Here is a 17,406-nt window from a genome sequence, read left to right as displayed (position 1 = left end):
CCCCCCTAGGTATTTAAAAGTAATTAAATAATGTCAATATTGTAAATAAAGATTTGATTTTTCATACATTGATACATGTTGTCCCTCGTTTACAAGGTCCAAGGGCTGATCAGGAGGAGAAAGATGGGGAAGAAGGGAGCGAGGATGCGGAGAACTTAGATTAGTCATACAAGTAGTGCTAGCTACTCTTTTTTGTACTTGAAGCCATTGGCTTGGCTTTGTGCCTCTCTTGTATATACAATCCTCTTATTTTTTGTACTTGAAGCCATAGGACGTGGCTTGGCTTTGTGGTATATGTACATACAAGCACTTTTTGGGCTATGAATTAATATACACTCCTTTTATTTTTTTGGCTTTCAATTTACTTATGCAACGTTCTATCAATAAATTCCTTGTGAACTAAACGTTTTGGAGTTGTAATATTTTATTCAGAATTGTAATCGTTGGCTATAGATGTCTTGGAATCATGCTAATTAAAATGCGGTGGCTGTAAGAATTGAATTGCACAATGTGGAAATGGGATTCTTGTAACCACATAGCATACACAACATACACATCATTTTGTTCAACCACACAAAATTCTTCTTTTATTAAAAAAAATATTCTATAGAGCGTCTATAAGCACATCTATGTATGCGCCTTTCTATTTTTCTAAATTTCTACAAATTGTCTAAAAGCGCGTCTATAGGCACGTCTATAGGCATGTCTATATGTTATATAGATGTGCCTTTAGATGTGGGTCTGTAGACGCACAAATAGACACGCCCGTAAGTTTTTTTTAGTTAAGGAAACATGTCTGTGTGCGTGTCTATGGGTGCTTTGTGTTGTTGTGCGAGAATGAAAAGAAAAGAATAAAACTTGCCTATAAGGAAACAACTCCATTCACCATCATCCAACAATTCTCGCAACACTTTCAGGTTTATATCACCCACAACTTTTGTAGTTACTAGGTAGAACACTCAATCTTGACTGCTTGCATTGCAAATGCTCAAAATGTCCTGAACCTTTATTTTTTCCACATGAGTTGAATTATGCAAATGGTGCATTGATAAAGTGCAAGACTTATGAGCATGTCATGAGAATGAAAAGAAGAGAATAAAACTTGCCTACAAGGAAAAAACTCCATTCACCATCATTCAACAATTCTCGTAGCACTTTGAGGTTTATATCGCCCACAACTTTTGTAGTTACTCGGCATAACACTCAATTTAAAGAGCGCATCAAAAAATTTTCAGAGGATGTGGTGGTTTCTGTAGTTGACTTTGCAGACAACTACACATTTAAAGTGTAGAATGAAATCCAGTCAATGCAATGGTATAATGACCAATGTACCATCTTGGTTCACATTTGCTATTATTGGGAGATGGGAGAGAGAAAGAAGCAAAGCATCTTCTACATTTTAGATGACAAACACCATGACACACTATTTGTGCAACATTGCTTTGTGTTTCACTATCAATGGGTACTGTCTAAATGGTTGAAGATAAAAAGACATTGGGTTTGGTTAGATGGGGCAGCATCTCAATTCAAGGTAGCATGCCCATTCTATTTTGTTGCAAGGTACTGCTCTTTGACTAGCCTTCGGATGATGTGGAGCTTTTTTAGTTGTGGTCATGGAAAGGGAGAACATGATGGTGCTAGCGTAGTGATAAAGCATGCACTAACCAACTGAGCAATTGGATGTAAATGGAACAAAATTACAAAATACTCATGAAGTTGTGGAATGGTTGACTTGGAAGATGGGAGATGATTTGAAGCAAAGACTATTTCTGGAAGTAAAGGTGGGTGATGTTGACAGAACTAATGCATGGGATTGCCAAACTGTGAAAGGAACTCTATCAACACATTGCATTTGTGGTTTTAGTCACAAGGATGTGTGGATGAAAAATGGGACAGTTGCACCAATTTATATCATGCAGGTCTGTGGACCTTGTCATGGCTAGAGGCTATCAATAATGGATAAAGCAGCATGCATAGAGGATGATATAGTATACTCGATGGGTATAGAGAAGTTGGCATATTTTCTTGAGATGGGTGACCATTTTGCATTGCTCGCCTCCTCTAAAAATGTCAGTGGTAATGACTACTACGTGGTGCTATGCAGGCAACCCAAAATAGTCCTATTAGAGCAAGTCAAGGATGGTTGTGGTAATGTGTTCAACTTTGGAGACAAAGTGATGTATGATGTATGGAATCTACTATGAAAAACTCCAACAGGAAGAAGCAGTTATTATCTATGTCATGATGCTCCACCTGCTATGGTGCATGCCGATGCCGTGATGGCCATCAAGTTCCAAATGGTGCAAGTAAAGCGCAAGGTTAAAGGCCACAATGATTAGCAGTTCTACATACAAGGCTTGTACAAGGTAGCACATGAACGTATAAAAATGAACTGTTATGCAAAAATTGATAGCCTTACCTGGCATTGCTATGCTATGAAATAGCATCTTTTTGTAACAGTTTGTATTGTTCACCTATACAATGAAAATATCTCTTTATGATTTAGTTTACACTGTTAAATTAGTGAACTATAAGGACTCCAACCAATCCTTGTCAATATGGCCCTTGCCCCTAAAGGGGACCCCTCAAGGGCCATATTGACAAGGATTGTGTTCTTATTTGGTACTAAAGGGGCAAGGGCCATATTGACTAGGGTCATACAAATGTCCCTAAATCGGTATACTGAAAGGACTCCAACATAGCCCTTGTCAATATGGCCCTTGAGGGGTCCCCTTTAGGGGCAAGGGCCATATTGACAAAGACTGTGTTCTTATTTAGTACTAAATATAGTAGTACTATAGTTCTTCTATAGCACTACAAACATAGTACTATTTCACTACTATGTTTATACTATTGTTATAGTACCAAGTAGTGATATTAGGGTACTAACTAGTAATACTATTACAATATTACAGTACTACCACAATAGCAATATAATACTGTAATACTATTATGGCATTATTAGATAGTAATACTATTACAATAATGCAGTACTATCAAAATACCATTACAATACTAAGTAGTACTATTATAGTATTAAGATACAAGACCCCCCTACTGACCAATCAATGGCAATGCATACGAAGGGGGGTAGCCAGATAACTAATGCACAAGCCTATGGAGAAAAGTATCATACAAAGAAAGTTGCAATACTTAAGCACAATTAAAATAAAAGATCTCGAGACATGCATAAATAGGAAGTTGTAGTATTTAAGCAAAAAAATAAAAAATCTTGAGTCATGCATAAATAGGAAAGAGAGATACTTTATTATAAATCTCATTAACAAACATGGAGTTTTCACTATCAGTTCTTACAAAACACACCTCCTAGATGTGTGTTTTCACTATCATTGTTCTTACAATTAAAAAACACCTCTTAGAGGTGGGGATCTTACAAAAAGATACCTCCTAGATTCCAAGAAACTATCACTACTACACACAGATCCTATTGCAACGCTGAAGTACTGATGTTTAGCGTGTGCGGGGCACTAATCATCGGTATTGGAAGTGGGGTTCGTTAAGGGTCGCTATATAGTGACTTTAGTAAAACGTCGCGATATAGTGACTTTAGTAAAATGTCGCTATATAGAACACCTATTTCATTAATTTTGGACTAGTGCACTGTCCAAATTTGTTTTGTGAGATAATTTTGGATAAATCATTTAAAAAAAAGAGGCTCTTATAAAACAAAACTTTGAGTCAAAAAGTAAGATTTTAAAAAATCAAATTAGAAAAAACGACGTGACATGTTATTAAAACTAGAGTACATTAAAAAAAGAGGACTTCATGTTGTTAAAAGAGACAAAAAGTAAGATTTTAAAAAATCAAATTAGAAAAAAAACTAGAGTACATTTAAAAAGCTAGAGTACATTTAAAAAAAAGCATGACACATTTGTACAAGAAACTGTAGATCATATAACTCAAAGCCATATGGTGTTAAAAAACACCTTCCATTAGCTCAGCCTAGAAGATGTCATCTTTGTCTCTCTTGTCTATTACAACTTTACATTAGAGAGCTAAAAAATCTTTGTGGAACTGTAGTTTCATTTCTTGTCTATTACAGTTACTTTAGAAAACACATAAGTCTATGGAATTCAATTTCATAGTTACTTTAAATTTCTATGGAATTAAATTTCCATCACTTGACTATTAAGTCATTAGAGAGAGCATATGTCCTCTAAAGTGCCTACTATGGCATTGGCTTCATGAAAACAAGCAGACTTTAAAGTTGCAGGCCATGCGCAACCAGGGCTGGCATCGCAAATCTCCTCATAGACTCTCCTCACAACTTGTTTCGAATCTTCCGCCGACTTGTAAGCATTCAACAACTCTTCTTTTCTCTCTTGGCTTTCCTCATCTTCACCATTTTTTTCAATACAGCTTCTAGCCACCGCCATATCCTGTACAAAAATTTAACTCGTTTGCATAAGAAGTACGTGATTAAAAGAAGCGAAAAAGAAAGCTAAGGATATTCACCTCTTCTGCTGAGTTCAAATCAAGCAACCATGTGCGTAACATATCCTCCTCGAATGATTTTCCCTTCATTGGTCCATACAAAAGATATCTAAGATAGAATTTGAGTTCAATAAATGAAGTCAGGTAGTAACTAGTCATTGTCTTAGAGGGAAAGTGGGAGAAGGAGAGTGAGGGAGCGATAGCGAGGGATGCACAGTGAGCTGCCCCTCCTTCAAGAGTGATAGAAAGTGAGGAAAGACATAAAGTGAAAGACGAATACAAGTTAGTCAGAAGGATTAGGATGTAAGAAATAAGAGAGTGTTTGTGGAAGGACTACAATGGAAGAATACAAGTGCACTAAGGCATGATGTGTTCACTATGATAAGGATAAGGGTTGGAATAAAGTGAGAGAAGCATTGGAAATGCTCTACTTTAAGTGAGTGGAGACTGTCCAACTGAATAAAATTTTGCAGAGCATTGGGAATGATGTACTTTAAGTGAGTGGAGCATTGGGAATTGATACTTTGACATGAAATATATTACAAATATTACATCATCACATATTCATATCAAAATTCTCATCACAGAAGGATATATTTCCTAATAATCACATCATCACACATTCATATCATAAAATTGTGTGCATGAAATAAATATATAAATATCATGACTAAATGCCACTTAAGTAATAAGTCAGAAATTGGTGTATAATCAACAAAAACTACATCATGATTCATACATTGTAACAAATAAATGTCAACCATAATATTCATGGAGTAAACAACATCATGAGAATATGCTCCTCATGCATATATACAAACACAACATCATACATGCATCAGAACTCTTCTGATGCTTCTAGTGGAGACTGTGACAACTCTTCTGATGCTTCCAATGGAGGCTGTGGTGCTCTAGATGTACACTCAGTCTCTACTTCTTCTGTAGTATGTAGTGCTTTTGGAGTAGACTCAGTATCCTCTTTCTTAAATGCAAGCAGAGGCTGTGGCAACTCTTCTGATGCTTCCAGTGGAGGCTGTGGTGCTGTAGGTGTACACTGAGTCTCTACTTCTTCTGTAGTGTGTAGTGCTTTCATAGTAGACTCAGTCTCCTTTTCCTTAAATGCAAGCTCTGATATTGCTTCAGTTGCACGTTGTATTCTAATGGCAGTAATTAGGTCTCGAATGATTTCAGCCCTAAACAATTGTATATCCTCCTCTGAATATTTGAGCTCCAAAGAGTCTTCCGATGAGATCTGTGGCTTAAGTGAGAAAATTTCTTTGAAAATTAACATGCAGTTGTAGGCAACTCTCCACCCACAACTATGCCCATCTTCCTGCTCTACTACTAAATGCTTTTGGAAGTCTAGCGAGTCTTTGTATTGTCTTGTTTCTCTGATAGCAGATACCAACTTCTCAATCGACCTGCTCATCATGACATATTAAAAAAACTTAGTGTGTCTATTACATAAGGTACATAATATAGAAGTAACAACAGATTAATAGAATACTTACGTTTGCATTGAGCCATGAAAGCTTGCAATCGAGTTAACAAACCAACAATAGTTGTCTTCAAGGTCCCAAACCACCAGACTCCAATGTTCCCTACACGAATAATTAAGAACCATTATTATTTAACACAATGTTGCCAGTATAAGATGAAAATAAAGGTTGCCATGATACTTACATCTCGTGATATGCCATAAATAGGACTCGCACGCCATGTAAATGTAAAGGCTATAACCATTTACAAACATCGACTATCGTCTTTCTGCTATTGCTAAGTATAGGAGAAAGGAGGGAATCCAACATATACACACGGTTTTGTACGGCTCTACCAAATCATGAGATAACTATACTGCACCAACAAATAAACTCCAAATAAATGAATATTAGCTTATTAGATTTAATCAAAATATTGAATTATCAAGTAGAGAAAAATTTTGTATCAAACCTGAGAATGGCCATCATAATGTTGTTATTGACCTCATTTGAAGCTCTAGAGAGGATTGAAATCTCCTCTCCCCCAAATTCAAGATACCGAGGTCTATGTTGAATCATTACCCTAACATTAAAAGAGCTTCCCAATTCTTCCAATGAAGCCATGTTTGTAGAGTTGAGGTCTTCTATCCCCTTTGACTCTTTGACGGCATTCATTTCGCACTCCTCTGAGCCATTATCTATTTTCCTTGTGGGAGGGTCCATAATGTCGCCCTTAATGATTGCTCGAATGGTACATGTTATAAATTCATAGAGATGCAAATCCGTATATGTTGACAGTGTGGTGTCATTTTGTATCTCAAAAATTTGACCAAGTACCAAAAAGCAATTGTAGCCCACCCTCCATCCACAATTATAGATGTGGCTATTCTCTTGATGTGATACCTGACATGTTATATACTCTATTTGTTGTGCCAAGTCACATTGCCGCATTACTGTGTCGATAGCACCTACTAACTTTCGAGCTGATCTACACATCAAAACATTTAACAACAGTGAATATGTGCATTGCATATCAATCTACATGTCAAGAAGTGACAACAAGTGTAGTCTATACTTACTCTAACATAGTGCCATGGATGGATGTCATTGAGTTGGCAAAGAAGCACTTCTTAGCAAAGATGTCCACGACTACCAAACTCCAATGTGAGCTGCATTATCAATAAAGAATAATTACTGTGTTTGAGACAATTCTAGCAATGCAATAGAAAAAACAAGTAGGGTTTGATGCTTACTTCTCATAATATGCTGTAAAAATAACTCGTGCATCATTCATAGGAACGTGCTTCAACCACTTGCAAACATCCTCTATGGTTTCTTCTTTGTTGCTAAGCACTTCCGAAATACAAGGATTGAGCATATATGAAACGCTTTGTATATTTTGCAGAAAATTTGCTATAACATTACTATATTTTAAAAAAAAGTATTAGCTTCTTGGGTTTAATCAAAATAAGCAAAGTATAAAGCCAAGGAAAAGGCTGCATCAAACCTGAGGATGGTTGTAATGACTTTGACATTAACCTCTTTCTTAGGATTCAAGAGGATTGAAATCTCTTCTTCACCAAATTCAAAAAGTGAGGTTGTTGTCGAATTAACAACATAGCGGTGAATGAACTTCCAATCTGCTCCAATAGATTCATATTTTCATGACTCATCTTATTGAGAGAGTAGTCTGCATCGTATTCTTCTTCACTTGCTATGTCTTCTACATCCTCCTTCTGCTATAAAAATATAAAAAAGTTATGCGATGTACACATCCCAAATAAAGGCTTAAACAAGCAGATAAGGTTTCATACATGCTTTCATTAGAGTGAGTCTCTCCTCCTCTTGGAGCAAAAATTTAAAAAGTAAGGTTTCATACATGCCTTCATTAGAGTGAGTCTCTCCTCCTCTTGGAGGAAAAATTTAAAAAGTTATGAGATTTACATATCCCAAATAAAAATAAAGGTTTAAATAATCATAGAAGTATAAAGATAGCATGCTTTCATTAGACTCAGTCTCTTCTCCTCTTGGAGGAAAATATAAAAAAGTTATGAGATTTACACATCCCAATTAAAGGCTTGAACAAGCATACAAGTATAAAGAGAAGGTTTTATACATGCTGCAATGTAGTCATATTTTCAGGTTGTTTCCCAATGGTAGCAATTAGACGCTGAATACTCTCAGCCCGAAATGCTAGCAGATTGGCTTCTGTATATGATTCCATTTTGACTGGTAACTCCAAATCAAAAATCTCTCTAAGAAACAACATGCAGTTGTAGACAACTCTCCACCCACAGTTGTGCCCATCTTTTTGCTCCACAGGTAGATGTCTTTTGAATTCTACTTGGTCTTGTTGCTTCGTGGTTGTTCTGACAGGAGATACTAGCCGATATGCAGCACTGTCCATCATGACATATTAAATATATTAATATGTCATGATCATAAGATACAAAATAAGAAAGTAACAAAAATATTAAGAGAATAATTACCTTGGGGAGTTGGCATGATAGCCTTCCATTGAAGTCACAAACCACAAACGGTTGAGTTCAAGGTCCCAGGTGATCAGACTCCAATGTGAGCTACACGACCAGAATAAAAATGATTATTGTTTTATACAAACTTGCCAAAGAAATAGTAAAAATAAGATTAGAGTTGATTCTTACTCCTCATGATAAGGCATAAAGATGACTCGCACCCCATCTAAATTCAAAGGGCTTAACCAGGTACAAACATCTTCTATAGTCTTTTGAGGAGAGCTAAGAATAGAAGAAAGGAGAGCATCGAGCATGTAGACACGATGCTGCACTGCACTAGGAAGCTGAGAAATAACTACACTGCACCAAGAAATAAACAAACGTTAGCTCATAGAATTGATTTGCATTCTGCACTAGGAAACTGATATATATAACTACATTGTAAACAAATAAATAAATGTTAGCTCATTGAAGTAGCAACAAATAAACAAACATTACCTGAGAATGGCCAAAATAACATTGTCATTAACCTCTTTTAAAGGATTGGAGAGGATTGAAACCTCCTCTCTACCAAAGCTCAAATACTGAGGTTCTCATTTCAAAACGATCCTAACTTCAAATGAGCTCTCCATTTTATCCAATGCAGCTAAATTTGCAGAATGGGTCTCTGTCATAGCTTGTATTCTATGTTTGCGGTCATTCTGCTTTTCCATGGTGTCTTTAAAGCTCTCGTGCTCATGGGATTCTTCAATCAAATTTAGAGGTGGTTGCATTGCTGAAGTAGAAGGGAGTGCCTCCATATTGACTTCATCCATTTCTTCTCCCTCTATTGCCTGTAAACAAATATGAGAGATTAGATTCATTATCTTTAAATTTAAATCTTATTTAAAAAATTGTATTTAGTTGAGAAATAGAGAGTTCATACCGCTAAGTATTGTCATAGTGGCCTTTTTTCATAACCCTGTGAGCCATAATTATCAAAGAAGGCATCATCATGTTTGTCTTCATCCACCAACCTCTCTCTGAACGGGTCATGTAAGTCCATCTTTTCATCATCATCAACTGGGACATTATGATCTTCAAGGTAATCATCCATGTCATCAGTGTCCTTGTGGTCTATCTCTTTTTCAGAGCCTGTGGTTAGATCTGCTTGAAGCTGAAAATAAGCCATGAAATGCTTGTTTTCAATAATATTTGTGGAGTTGCCTTTTCTGAGGAGATCCTCAAATAAATATCCCATCCTCCACAAGGTGACCTCCCAACCTGCCGGTAGCAAATTCTCCATCATGGTAAGCAAGAGACTCCCACTTTTTGCAGGACTTCCATAGTTGTCTTTTTTATAATGTACGGACCTGGGAATATCTTGCTCTTCTAGCATCAATCTCAAATTATTTGAATTCCCTCTTATGTTCTTTTGTAAGGAGTGATCAGGGTTGGGACTCTGCATACACAAAAAGAATGATTCAAGAGATTGAATCGCTATGCCACATTCTCTCTTGCCTCTCTTTGTTGCATAAACACCACTATAGATCTTCAAATCTGATGAATATGCTCGTTCTAGAGTAACCTGCATGGCTTCTTTGTCTTTTTTATCAACAAAAATGACAATGTTGCAAATTGCCACTTTGCTAATGGTAGTATATACTATTCTATCAATGAACTTATGGATATTATCGCTAGAAACTTCATTGATAAAGAATAGTTGTGGCTTATCCCATGCTGACTCATTCTTGATGAAGTCATCTTCTGAGACTCCCCTAAAGTTCACAAGCTTTCCAGACTCTACCGTAACCTCTACATTGAATTGAAAGCTTTGGTGCACATCTGTCGGCATCCTTATCTCGCTGATTAATCTTTCCACATATGCAACCACCTGTTGTGGGATTTCTTTTCTCATGTAAGAGGCTACTATTTCTAACCCATCTTCATCCTTTTTAGTCCACCTGTTTGCCCATAGCTTTACCTTGGGTGTTGACAAAGAAGCTATATGCTTGACCACATTATAGTCAATGTTACAATGAGTAAGTGGAATTTGTTTCTCTAACAGCAAATACTTAATGGCACTATGCACTGCATCACGCCTCACCTATACATTGATGAATTCTTCCATGTAGTGGTCTTTGTCTTTTTTTCCAAAAAACCATTCTTTCTTTAAAATTTTTTGTGCTGCCATGGATGCATACTTGTCAGGTAAGTACTTTATAGGCCTCCACATCCTTGCCGTCAACTCCTTCTTATCCATTACCTTTGACTTTCCGGAGATAAACAAAGGAGCTTCATAGGTCAACTGTCCACGCTCACAAGCAATGCACGTTTCAAGCATCTCATTGAACACTTCAATAGGACGAAATATGATAGAAGTGTAGTCGGCATATCTGTCCCTCACCACCTTGAGGCTTGTCATATTTTCTTCTCACTCTTGAGTTCCCCTAGGCACAACTGCACTCAAAGAAGTATAGAAGTTCGTGAGTGTGTCGGCGTCTGCTTTTGTGACCTTTCGCTTCAAATCAGGATTTGGAGAACCAAATGTTGTCCATATAACCCTTGCCTTCTGTAAGACCTCTGATGTTGAGGATATCTTATGCTTTCCATGGACATAATGATTAAGTCTTTTGGACTCAATCAAATACTTGATCTCATGCTTGAATATACAGATTGTTGCAGGATAATAATGGAATGAACTTATCTTTGCAAATTGTTCTGAAGTGAGTCTTTTGACCTCCTTTTCTTCCTTTGCGATCTGATTACAAGCATAAGCCCAATGTTGACCATCAATGGGCTGGAATCTGCAATGAAGGAGGAAATCCTTCTTTGCTTCCTTTAGCATATTCTCACCTTGTGCCTCTTCGCCTTGTTCATGTGGAATATTTTTAAGAGTGTCTTTAAAGAATCGACTGAAGGTTTCCTCGAAATGTGTAGGCCTTGTAAATGTTATTTGATCCAGAAAACTATTTTTGATTGGACAAAACATTATTGGGCGCAGGACCACATTGCTTGCCACAGGTTTCTTACCATCTCTCAAAGCCTCGTATATTTGCAGTGCATAGGATATATCAAGGCTTCGGCTATTAGTAAAGACAGCTGCAGCTTCCACATCTTTGGCATTCACAAATAACGTCCTTTGACCCCAGATATATCCCACATCATCATATGTAACTGCTTCATTAAGACGCAGATTAAGATTTTTGATTGATGTGAGTTCATCCTGATCATCTTCAGCCTCGGGTTCTGAGTCTTCTTCATCTTTCTCTTCTTTTAATCGTTTTTCATCCACATTATCTCTCTCTACAGTGGGACGATGCCTTTTTTTACTGCTTAAAACCGTGGCTCTTGCAGTACTAGCCTTTTGCATTTCACGTCGTGGTTTGCTATCAAGAGATTCTAGCATAACTGCAGTGGATCGACCTTGATCTTCTTCAATTTTTTTTAATTCCCGTGCACTCAAGGCTTGTGTTTCATCATCCTTAGTTACATCCACCATTTCTTGCTCTAGAAGTTTGCACTCATGTTCTACACGTTTGTGCCTGTTCTTCTTGTCCTTGCATCGAAGTCTGAGCTTTTTGATCTCCTTCATGTGAATATCCTTGAATATGAGGAGCATATTGTGCATCCTGAAATTACTCAAACATTATCTTTGCATGGATCCTTTTTGCTACCACACTAGGAAATTGCTCCCAAGTATATGCAAGAGCCTCCAATGCACTTTGCAGCTCTGGAAACTTTGATGGTTGAGGAGGAGGCATCACAAAGGTCTTTGAGTCTCTCCTTGACACAACAAAACGAAGACCTCCAACTTCAGGATCTGAACTCTTTGTAAAAATATCCATAAAAGTCTCTTTTGTCTCTATCATTATGCCTACTACAAGGCTTGAAGTCATATCTTTTTTGAAGAAAGTAGCATCCCATGGATCTTCAACATCATTGAACTCCCTTTTTGACATAAGTAGAAAGAGTCTCTTTTCCTTTTGATGGAGAAACCAAGCTCTTCTGCCCATGTGATATCGAGTCCACCTACTAAAGCCATTGGGGCTATATTCCTTTCCTTTCAAATTCAAAGTGACATCAGAGACCCATTCTTTGATCTCAGAGTCATTTAGGATAGCCCCCACATTAGTTGATTGCTCCATAATCCTACAAGAAAAGATAATGAAGAATTTAGATACATACAAGTAAAGTACAATATACAACGCTTGATACAATAAATGTGGGAAATAGCCCAAAAGGCTTTACAAGGCTTCATATGGCAATAAATGTGGGAAATAGCCTAGAAGGCTTTACAAGGCTTAAATATTTGTACAAATGTAAAAAAATTAGCCAATAAAGCTTTACAATGAAATAAAATGTCGTCTAGTGATAAAGCTTCAATCTTCGTGAAGACATGTAATCTGTCCATCCATTGATTTGCCCTCTAGTCATAAAGCTTCAATCTTCGTGATGACATGTAATCTGTCCATCCATTGATATCTGTGCACTGATACCCAACTGATGCAATCTACCCACTAAAAACTGTTCCACTGATATCCACTTATGTAGCCCACATGATATCCACTTATGCAGCCCACTGATACTCGTTAAATAGTGAATGGTCGGGATGGTGAGGTTTATTATAAGGCACTTCATATGACAATAAATGTAAAAAATAGCATAGAAGGCTTTACAAGGTTTTTTATGACAATAAATGAGCTTAAATATTTATACAAATGCAATAAAAATAACCAAATTATAATCATCAAGCTCCAATATGTCCCATGACATGTAATCTGTCCACTGATATATGTAATCTGTCCACTGATATCTGCTCATGCAATCTGTCCACTGATAAACTTCTTGGTAAATGGTAAAAGGTCTTATTTAATAGCATGTTATGAGTGTTAAACTGCATGTGAGCGAAGGGACTGACAATGATTAGGAACTACTTAGAAAAATTTGAGCATGGCTTCGATTGGCAACTTGGAGAATTGTCTCTCTGCTAAGGCAATCTAATCTATGCTAAACTTTGCTAGACCAACCGTCGAAGCGAAGAAAGGTAATAAATAATTTCTTTTTCTGTGTTCATTTTAATGTGCTGGGGTTTAAGAGGCTTAAATATGCAAAAGAAGGGGTTTTGATGTAGAGGCTAAACCTACATGTGAGAGAAATGAAGAACAAGTATCTAAAGAAAAGTTAACATTTTTCAATTTAAAAGATTAATATATATAAAAATATTATCTCACCTTCAAAACAAACCATAAATTCACTCTTTTATAATTTTTTAAAAGTGTAATATAAAATATGTAAATATATAAAACTCTCTCTTTACTTTCTCTCTCTCTCTCTCGACTCCTAATTCTCTCTGTAGCCATAGTCAAGACACCTCATTCTCTCTCTTAATCTCTCTCTCTCACAACTCTTATGTGTTTCCCTCTCTGTCCCCATCCCACTCATTCTCTCTCTTAGTTTATCTCAAGTCTCTCTTTCTCTCCCTCCCATGGTGGCTAAGATTTATCATTCTCTCTCTTTATCTCTCTCTCTCTCTCCCTAGGATTTGTAATTATTTCTCTCTCTCTCTCTCCATCTCTCTCCTCTCTCTCTCTCTCTCCTCCTCTCTCTCTCCCTCTCTCTCTCTCTCTCTCTCTTAGCCTCTCTACCTCCCTACCTTTATCCTCTTGGCTGCTAGGATTTGTCATTCTTTCCCTCTCTATGTCTCTCTCTCTCTCTCTCTGAATTCTCTCTCTTAATCTCTCTCAGCCTTCCTCCCTCCCTCCCTCCCTCCCTCCCTCTCTCTCTTTCTCTCTCTCCTCTATCCCTCTTCTCACTCTTAATCTCTCTTTCTCTCCCTCCCCTCTTCTCTCTCATTTCTCATTCTCTCTCTCTCTCCCTCCCTCCCTCCCTTGGCGGCCACGGCCATGAGAAGTCTCTCTCTCTCTCTCTCTCTCTCTACCTCCCTCTCTTGGTGGCCACGGCCGCTAGAAGTTTCATTCTCTCTCCCTCTCTCTTTATCTCTCTCTCCCTAAGTCTCCCTCCTCTCTTCTCTCTCATCTCTCTCTCTCTCTCTTTCTCTCTCTCTCTCTCTCCTTCTCTCTCCCTCTCTCTCTTTCTCTCTCCCTAAGTCTCCCTCCTCTCTTCTCTCTCTCTCTCTCTCCCTCTCCCTCCCTGCTCTCTCTCTCCCTCTAGCACAGAAGTTTCATTCCCTCTCTCTCCCTCTCTCTCTTTCTCTCTCCCTAAGTCTCCCTCCTCTCTTCTCTCTCTCTCTCTCCCTCCCTACTCTCTCCCTCCCTCTAGTAGCCACGGCCGCCAGGAGACTCTCTTCTCTCTCTTAATCTCTCTCTCCCTCTCTCAGCTCTCTCTTTCTTTCCCTCCCTACTCTTCTCTCTCATTGTCGCCAAGAGACTCTCTTCTCTCTCTCCCTCTCTTAGCTCTCTCTTTCTTTCCCTCCCTACTCTTATCTCTCATTTAAGGAGCCCCTCTTCTCTCTCTTAATCTCTTGTCTCTCTCCCTCTCTCTCTTTCTCTCCCTCCCTACTCTTCTCTCTCATTTCTCATTCTCTCTCTCCCTTTGGCGGCCATGGCCGCGAAGAGCCCCTCTTCTCTCTCTTAATGTCTCTCTTTCCCTCTCTCCTCTCGCCACGTTTCATTCTCTTAAACTTCTCTCTCTCTCTCCCTCTCTCTCCCTCTCTCTCTTTCTCTCTCTCTCCCTCTCTCTCCCTACTCTCTCCCTCCCTCTAGCAACCACGGCCGCCAGGAGACCCTCTTCTCTCTCTTAATCTCTCTCCCCTTCTCTCCTCTCTCTTTCTTTCCCTCCCTACTCTTCTCTCTCATTTAAGGAGCCCCTCTTCTCTCTCTGAATCTCTCTCTCTCTCTCTCTCCCTCTCTCCTTTCTCTCTTTCTCTCCCTCCCTACTCCTCTCTCATTTCTCATTCTCTCTCTCATTTCTATTCTCTCTCTCCCTTTGGCGTCCACGGTCGCCAAGAGCCCCTCTTCTCTCTCTTAATTCCTCTCTTTCCCTCTCTCCTCTCTCTTTCTCTCCCTCCCTATTCTCTCTCATTTCTCAAATTTACAAACTCAAATATAAATGAGAAAGTAATTAAAATAGAACTCAAAAACTCAAATAAGAAACTAATTTAAAAAGAATTGTAATGCCTTCTAAAAAACCCCCCTCCTCTAGCTGCCACAGCGGCCAAGAGTTTGCTCTCTCTTCCTCCGCCCCTCTTCTCTCTCTTAATCTCTCTCTCTTTCTCTCTCTCTCTCTCTCTCTCTCTCCTACTTTCTCTCCCTCCTTTCTTTTCTCTCTTAATCTAGTGCTATCTCTCACACTCTCTCTCTCTCTCTCCTCTCTCTCTCTCTAGCTCTCTCTATCTCTCTTTTCAAATTTAGAACACAAATTTCAATAAGAAATTAATTCAAATAGAACTCAAAAACTTTAACAATAAACTAATTGAAAAAGAATTGTAAGTAAAGAAAAAGAATTACAAGATGAATTTTAAGAAATAGAACTCAAAAACTTTAACAAGAAACTAATTGAAAAAGAATTGTAAGTAAAGAAAAAGAATTACAAGACGAATGAAAAAGAATGCAAGTACCTAGAAAAAGTGAAAAAAGTAAGGCTCTGCTTATCCTTTCTCTTCCGCTCTTGGTTTCTTCTTGGTTGCTTCAATGAAATGAGGAGAGAATGAGAATGAATGAATGGAAAGAAGAGTATATATAAGAAAAACTAGCCCACTCCTCCCACGCATAAATTTGAATTTTTAAAAAAGAGAGGGAAATTTGAATTCATTATAAATTTGAATTCAAATTTGTGTTCAACATTCTTCTTATACTTTCTTCTCGTACGTTCCTTTTGAATTCAAATTTGTGTTCAACATTCTTCTTGATACTTTCTTCTCGTAAGTCCCTTTCATTCTTCTTGTAAGTCAAATCTTATTTGTCGCTCTTGCTCTTGCTCGTGATAGTAAGTAAAATCTTATTTCTCGCTCTTGCTCATGATAGTAAGTCAAATCTTATTTGAGCAAGAATCTTATTTGTCGCTCTTGCTCGTGATAGTTCTACTTTTAGTTGTAAGAATTCAAATTTGTGTTGAAGAGCTCGTGATAGTTCTACTCTTAGTTGTAAGAATTCAAATTTGTGTTCAACATTCTTCTTGATACTTCCTTCTCGTAAGTCCCTTTCATTCTTTTCCTAAGTCAAATCTTATTTGTCGCTCTTGTAAGAATTCGACCTCTCTCCCTCTACTCCCTCGCTTTCTCTCTCCCTCACTCTCTCTCTCGCTCCCATACCTTCCCCCCTCACTCTCTCTCTCTCGCTTTCTCTCTCCCTCCCCTCACTCTCTCTCTCCCTCCCCTCCCTCCTCTCCCTGTTGAGAGTTCACGCTCAACATCATGTGATCATGTGTGCATAGCACCATCACGTGATCATATGTGCATAGCACTAACCTTATAGAGTGCTATAAAGGAAAGGGTTAGATCCCCTAACCCTAAAAGGGTTTGTATATATTCTATTTTTTCAACTAATTCTAGTGTACAGTTAGTCATTTGTGGTGTGCTCTCTAGCTGTGCCCTCTCTCCTCATCTCCACTCTTCTCCTCTCCCCTCTTCATATTTTGTCATGGTATCAGAGCTCCCTTGTCTTCCGTTGAGACATTGAGATTCTTGAGAGTGTGAGAGAGATTGTGAGATTGAGAGTTCTCTTGAGTGATTGTGAGATCCTTCCCTTCACTTCTGTTGAGAGAAAATTCCATCCGTTCATCTCCTTTGAGTGGTTCTTCATAGTGTGAGAGATTTCTGAGAGTGATTTCCATCTTTGAGAGCTTCAAAAGAGACATTTCTGAGTTTTGTAAGGTACTTTGATTGTGAGAGAGACACGGAGAGATCTTGTTCTTCATTTTGAGAAGTTGTTGAAAGGTTTGAGGACTATTGAAGCCTGCAAACCTTCAAGAAGCAAACTCCAAGAGCTATCTTCAGCAAGCAACCCTGCGACTTTGGCTTTGCAGTCCTTAGCTACATCGTAGCTCCTTACGAGCCTCCA

This window comes from Dipteris shenzhenensis, chromosome 4, assembly GCF_047967505.1.
Source record: "Dipteris shenzhenensis isolate YYH24624 ecotype China chromosome 4, Dip_SZ_1.0, whole genome shotgun sequence".
Lineage (NCBI taxonomy): Eukaryota > Viridiplantae > Streptophyta > Polypodiopsida > Gleicheniales > Dipteridaceae > Dipteris > Dipteris shenzhenensis.
The sequence above is the reverse complement of the archived record's forward strand: the minus strand, read 5'-3'. Positions refer to the sequence as shown.